This window comes from Mytilus galloprovincialis, chromosome 10 (assembly GCF_965363235.1).
Source record: "Mytilus galloprovincialis chromosome 10, xbMytGall1.hap1.1, whole genome shotgun sequence".
Lineage (NCBI taxonomy): Eukaryota > Metazoa > Mollusca > Bivalvia > Mytilida > Mytilidae > Mytilus > Mytilus galloprovincialis.
In genome coordinates, this window is record NC_134847.1 from 22,978,162 (window position 1) to 22,984,161 (window position 6,000).

At 35.7% G+C, this 6,000-nt stretch overlaps 1 protein-coding gene across 5 annotated transcripts in view; it reads right to left on the bottom strand.

The window, feature by feature from the left end:
* Nucleotides 1–2,098, bottom strand: part of LOC143047186 (carnitine O-palmitoyltransferase 1, liver isoform-like) — a 51,000-nt gene extending 48,902 nt beyond the window's left edge. For 3 of the 5 annotated variants that reach the window (XM_076220179.1, XM_076220178.1, XM_076220173.1), the window contains exon 1: nucleotides 2,010–2,098. The gene's annotated coding sequence lies outside the window, so the exon portion shown is untranslated. Of the gene's footprint in view, nucleotides 1–1,821; nucleotides 1,841–1,882; nucleotides 1,902–2,009 lie in introns of those variants that run through there. The other 2 variants (XM_076220177.1, XM_076220175.1) reach the window with 2 other exon arrangements.
* Between the last annotated feature and the right edge of the window lie 3,902 nt (nucleotides 2,099–6,000).

A 6,000-nucleotide genomic window follows, 5' to 3' on the forward strand; every position in this document is an offset into this window, starting at 1 on the left:
AAGATAATTGTTTTTGACAGCTTGGTCACTTTGATCTGAAACAATTAAACAATAAAATATAGCAATACACTATTCACAGTGACTGTGCACTATTATAACCAAAACATGATAAAATATATTCAACACACACAAAAAAAAACGTAGTCAGAATCTCACTTATAGTCGCCGTCAGCTGAAATTCGTAGCGGTTATCTGTAAAAATAATCTAAACTATCAATCGCGTTCACTCGAGATATAGTTTTTCACATTCCATTCATAAATCGCAAAAAGAAAAACCACTACTGACCTACCTTTTAAGTGATCGCACTGTAATAATCCTGACCTTCATATTTTCCAGAATGTTTTCCATTGTAATTCCGCCATCTTCGTTTCTATGAGGATCATTTGTTTACATATGACATTCGTCACTTACACAGTTTCCTGAAATGTTCTTTTCATTGATGTGATAAGGTTTCCCGCGCTTTATGTAAATTTTATGAAATTGAACTCCACGGAAACACTTCTGGTAAAAACAATGCCGGATTCCACCATTCAAAATCATCTTGGAAAATGTGAAGGTCAGGATTATTACAGTGCGATCACTTAAAAGGTAGGTCAGTAGTGGTTTTTCTTTTTGCGATTTATGAATGGAATGTGAAAAACTATATCTCGAGTGAACGCGATTAATAGTTTAGATTTTTTTTACCGATAACCGCTACGAATTTCAGCTGACGGCGACTATAGTTGTTTTGAAACAAGTCAATGAAACAAAGTTACAGCAATACACTAACCAAAACATGATTAAGAGTTATTCAACAAAAAATAAAACGTTGACAGAATCCCAATTTATTTATAGAAAGGATCATAATTTTTTTTAACAATATACTATCCAAAACATGATTAAGATTTATTCAACACAAAAAAAATGCTGTCTCACTTTATTTTAATACATTGACAACAAGAATACTCTTGCATGATTACAAAAAAAAGAATTAAAATTGGGCGCGAACATGTAGGGTGCGAACGGACTTTGGGTGCGAACATGGAGGGTGCGAAAGTGAAAGGGGGCGAACATGAGTGGGTGCGAACGTGAATGGGCGCGAACGGACCCGGATTCCAAAATGGTCTATAGTCGCCGTCAGCTGAAATTCGTAGCGGTTATCGGTAAAAATAATCTAAACTATCAATCGCGTTCACTCGAGATATAGTTTTTCACATTCCATTCATAAATCGCATAAAGAAAAACCACTACTGACCTACCTTTTAAGTGATCACACTGTAATAATCCTGACCTTCACTTTTTCATAGACGATTTTGAATGGTGGAATCAGCCATTGTTTTTACCGGAAGTGTTTCCGTGGAGTTCAATTTCATAAAATTTGCATAAAGCGCGGGAAACCTTATCACATCAATGAAAGGAACATTTCAGGAATCTGCGTACAGTGACGAATGTCATATGTAAACAAATGATCCTCATAGAAACGAAGATGGCGGAATTACAATGGAAAATATTCTGGAAAATGTGAAGGTCAGGATTATTACAGTGTGATCACTTAAAAGGTAGGTCAGTAGTGGTTTTTCTTTATGCGATTTATGAATGGAATATGAAAAACTATATCTTGAGTGAACGCAATTGATAGTTTAGATTATTTTTACCGATAACCGCTACGAATTTCAGCTGACGGCGACTATAGATATATTTCTCTTTCACCAAAAGTTTCATTTCTGCAAATTTGTTGGTTAGTTTAAGTAAACAAGGACATCAAAAGCACTATTTTGTGTCAGAGTAGGGCTACGTTCTAAATTGGAGGGAGCAACTGGTGGTCTAACACCTAAACTGACCCGGAAAATAATTTCAGTTACTGAGTTCCCTCCGACATTATTCATTAATGCCTTTGCTTACAGCTGTAAATGGACGAAAGTGTATGAACTTCAAACTAGTAGGCAATTTTGCTGTATCTCTGTACCTAAGACATATGGTTAAATATGATTTGTTATTATGTTATAAAGGGAAATCATCATGATCATACCAAAGCTCAACAAAGTTCTGGGGAATTGTCGTCTGGTCTAACATCACGTGACTCAGTGATCAGATGCGTTTTAAATATAAGGGAAAGATCATTCTCTTTCAAACGTCCCGACGACCCAAACCTAGAACGTGACGTTCGATAAACCAACTTGTGTAGGTTTGTAGTGAAGTGGTTTTATTAAAATAATAATAGACTAATAATATTAAAGTCATATGAAACGATATCTGGTTTACCGTCAACATGTCTTTTTGTTGTTTCTGTCACTAGCTGGCTGTGTCATTGACGTGTACATAGGCGGATCCAAAGGGGGGGACGCCCCCTTTTCGTGGGGAAAAATTGGTTGATTATATATAGGGAATCACTGAAGCAGGACTGGAGCGGCCCCCTTTTTTATGAAAAGTTCTGGATCCGGCTCTGGTGTACCCCATAATTTCATATTCAGCACAGCACATGGCATTGTAATGGGTATCCTGTTGAACTTACTTTAAATAACTCAGTGAAGCTAATACTAACAATGACCACTGCCCTTTCCTCGATCTTAATATCTATATCACTAACGGAAAGCTGAATACTAAAATTTATGATAAAAGAGATGATTTTTCATTTCCTATCGTTGATTATCCATTTTTAGATGGTGACGTTCCCTTGTCACCATCTTACCGTACCATGATATATCTCAACTTGTACGATTCGCTCGTGTATGTAGATTTCAACGAGAGAAATTTATGTATTACTGAAAAATTATTACACCAGGGTTTTCGATATCACAAACTAGTCAAAACATTTACTAAATTTTATCATCGGTATAAGGACATCATTCGTAAATATAGCTCAACATGCAGACTTCTTATACGTTCAGGTATTTCACATCCAATTTTTTATGGAAATATTCTTTATAAAGCACAAAGGTGTCAGTATTCACCTCAAAAACTAACAAAACCTTTGAATGGACTTATTAAGAAGGGATATAGTTACGATACTGTTGTCAGGTCATTAAAGATTGCACATTTTGGCGTTAATATTGATTCACTTATAGGGTCTTTGCATCGGAACTAAACACATTTATTCAAAAACCAGTTGTTGGCATGACACGGGTTATGTTCTTCTCATATATGTTATGATGGTATGATACTAAACCCCTAACGGGAAGGATTGTGCCTGATGTTTATATGATGAAATCATAATCTTTCAGTCAGTTTAATTGAAGTCTGGAGCTGGCATGTCAGTTAACTGCTAGTAGTCTGTTGTTATTTATGTATTATTGTCATTTTGTTTATTTTCTTTGGTTACATCTTCTGACATCAGACTCGGACTTCTCTTGAACTGAATTTTAATGTGCGTATTGTTATGCGTTTATTTTTCTACATTGGCTAGAGGTATAGGGGGAGGGTTGAGATCTAACAAACATGTTTAACACCGCCGCATTTTTGCGCTTGTCCAAACTCAGGAGCCTCTGGCCTTTGTTAGTCTTGTATTATTTTAATTTTAGTTTCTTGTGTACAATTTGGAAATTAGTATGGCGTTCATTATCACTGAACTAGTATATATTTGTTTAGGGGCCAGCTGAAGGACGCCTCCGGGTGCGGGAATTTTTCGCTACATTGAAGACCTGTTGGTGACCTTCTGCTGTTGTTTTTTTTTTCTATGGTCGGGTTGTTGTCTTTTGGCACATTCCCCATTTCCATTCTCAATTTTATTCAATTTGAACTTCATATAAAATTGAGAATGGAAATGGGGAATGTGCCAAAGAGACAACAACCCGACCATAGAAAAAAGCAACAGCAGAAGTTCACCAACAGGTCTTCAATGTAGCGAGAAATTCCCGCACCCGGAGGCGTCCTTCAACTGGCCCCTAAACAAATATATACTATAGTTTGGTTTTTATTAGTTTTATGTGCTAAGAGTTGGGAAGTCTATGGGCGTTAGTAATTGTAGAAGAAATATGTAGTATTATGATGGACACACCAACCTTTAATGATCTTTAATGATAGTCCCCTTCTATACATATATTGCCCTTATCCTTGGAAATTTGAAATATTTTCTCATATATCTATTGCTTTCCCTCTAAAAGAGTTCTGCTTTAAAATTCATCTATGCTTCTAGTAAGTGAAAATTATTAAAGGTTTACCTTTTTCATGTACAGCGGCACATATTACAATGTTTTCCAGATTCATCGTTGCGCGATGCAGGACTGAAAACTTGCTATTGTCAAATTCAATTTTAAATAAATAGATTCGTGTTTAACAAAACTATGATCGATCTGTGCATCTGAAACGTCTAAGCTGTACAATGATTGATGTATTAATTGTTGGTCTTTAATGCGACTTTTATCATTATTTACTCATGATTTCATAGCGCCCGTTTCTGTCACTAGGTGGCTGTATCATTGACGTTTACCTCATAATTTCATATTGAAGCACAATGCACACGTACAAAATGTTTTAGAACATGATTTTGCCATGCCGATGATAATAAAGTAAAGAAAAGCAAAAAAGAGACTCAAAGAACTAAATAAAAAAAGACGAAAGGATCTGATTTTCTGTACCTCTTATTTTTGAACTGAAACCAATATGTCTTCACTAGGAACGCTCGAGTTGAAACCTACTCTCTTCAGATTGGCAGGGACAATACTCTGTTGTTTTTATTTATGTAATTTTGCGCATTGGGTCGTGAAAAACCCTGTCAGCGGTTCGTATTGCTTTTCAAAGACATGTCTTCAGTTAAGTTAATGAATCTGCATTCGAATAGGGACTACTCCATTCCTTCTCAGAATGCAATGTTTTGAAATAGAAAACACCTTTTTCTATTTAAAATAGATATTCTACATTATAAGTTGTCGACTGTAGTGAGTAATAGATATTCTACATTATCAGGGGCGTAGCTAGAAAGAAACGATGTGGAAGCAACTACCGCCGAGCGGAGCGAGGCAACAAATTAAAGGAGGAGCTATATGTAGATAAAAATTTATGAATGTAAAACTATTAATAAATCTTCCGCTGAAGATAGTAATACATAAACAACACATATTTGTGATACAGAATTTACTCAAAATTGTCCAAAATCTGCTATTCGGGTCTGGGCAGAAACAAACTTCTCTATTACTTTGTCAACATTCACACTGAAATCCCGATGAATATGCAGTAATGCTATGTAACTTTCGTTGTTCATTGTTGATCGTACATTTGTTTTCAATTACATACGTAGTACCGTGACTGATAGATCTCAGGGCCATCATGGCATGGTAGCACTCGCGAGATGTTATAAACCAGTGTACGTGTTCGGCATCGAGCGACCTCCCAATTGAATTCGTCAAAATTACATGCTAGGTCAGTTTCGTATGTTTCAGACAATATTGAGATTTGTTCGTTTGTGATATTTCCTACAACACAATGAAGCAGATACAGCACAAAGAAGCGATTTTCTGATAACTTGACGCGACTCCACTCTCCAGTTGCCTTATCATATGGTCTATGAACGCAAAAAATAATGAGACTTTCCAATACTGTTTTGGCGTGGTTGCAGGGAGATTGGCTCCGGTAGTCTGTCAACCACATCGCCTCGGCATATTTTCAATGATATCGAAGGGATCTGATAATTCTAATACCGATTGGTACATCTCATTCCAAACTGATGAACTGTACACTGTAAAATTTGCACTAAAACTACATAAAAAAATTATCTTAGACTGAGTATTACAAATTCAAAAGTAAAAATCTTGTAAAAGATACAAGTAACCTTCCGATTTTGTCATAATCTCAAAAAAAAAAATATTTTGAAACCAAATGTCGTTATTTAATGATATTTCATCAATTAAAAAAAGTGACAACATAGGTGTTTCCTTTAACATTCAATTTATAAATTTTTATTTTGCCATTTCTTTTTTTGCATGCCGAATCAATGTGCACGCAACTTCGGAGCTACGATCTTTTTCTGAATGAACAGCTTCATCAAAACTTGTAACTAGGTTGTCAAACTAATATCCGGGATAGAC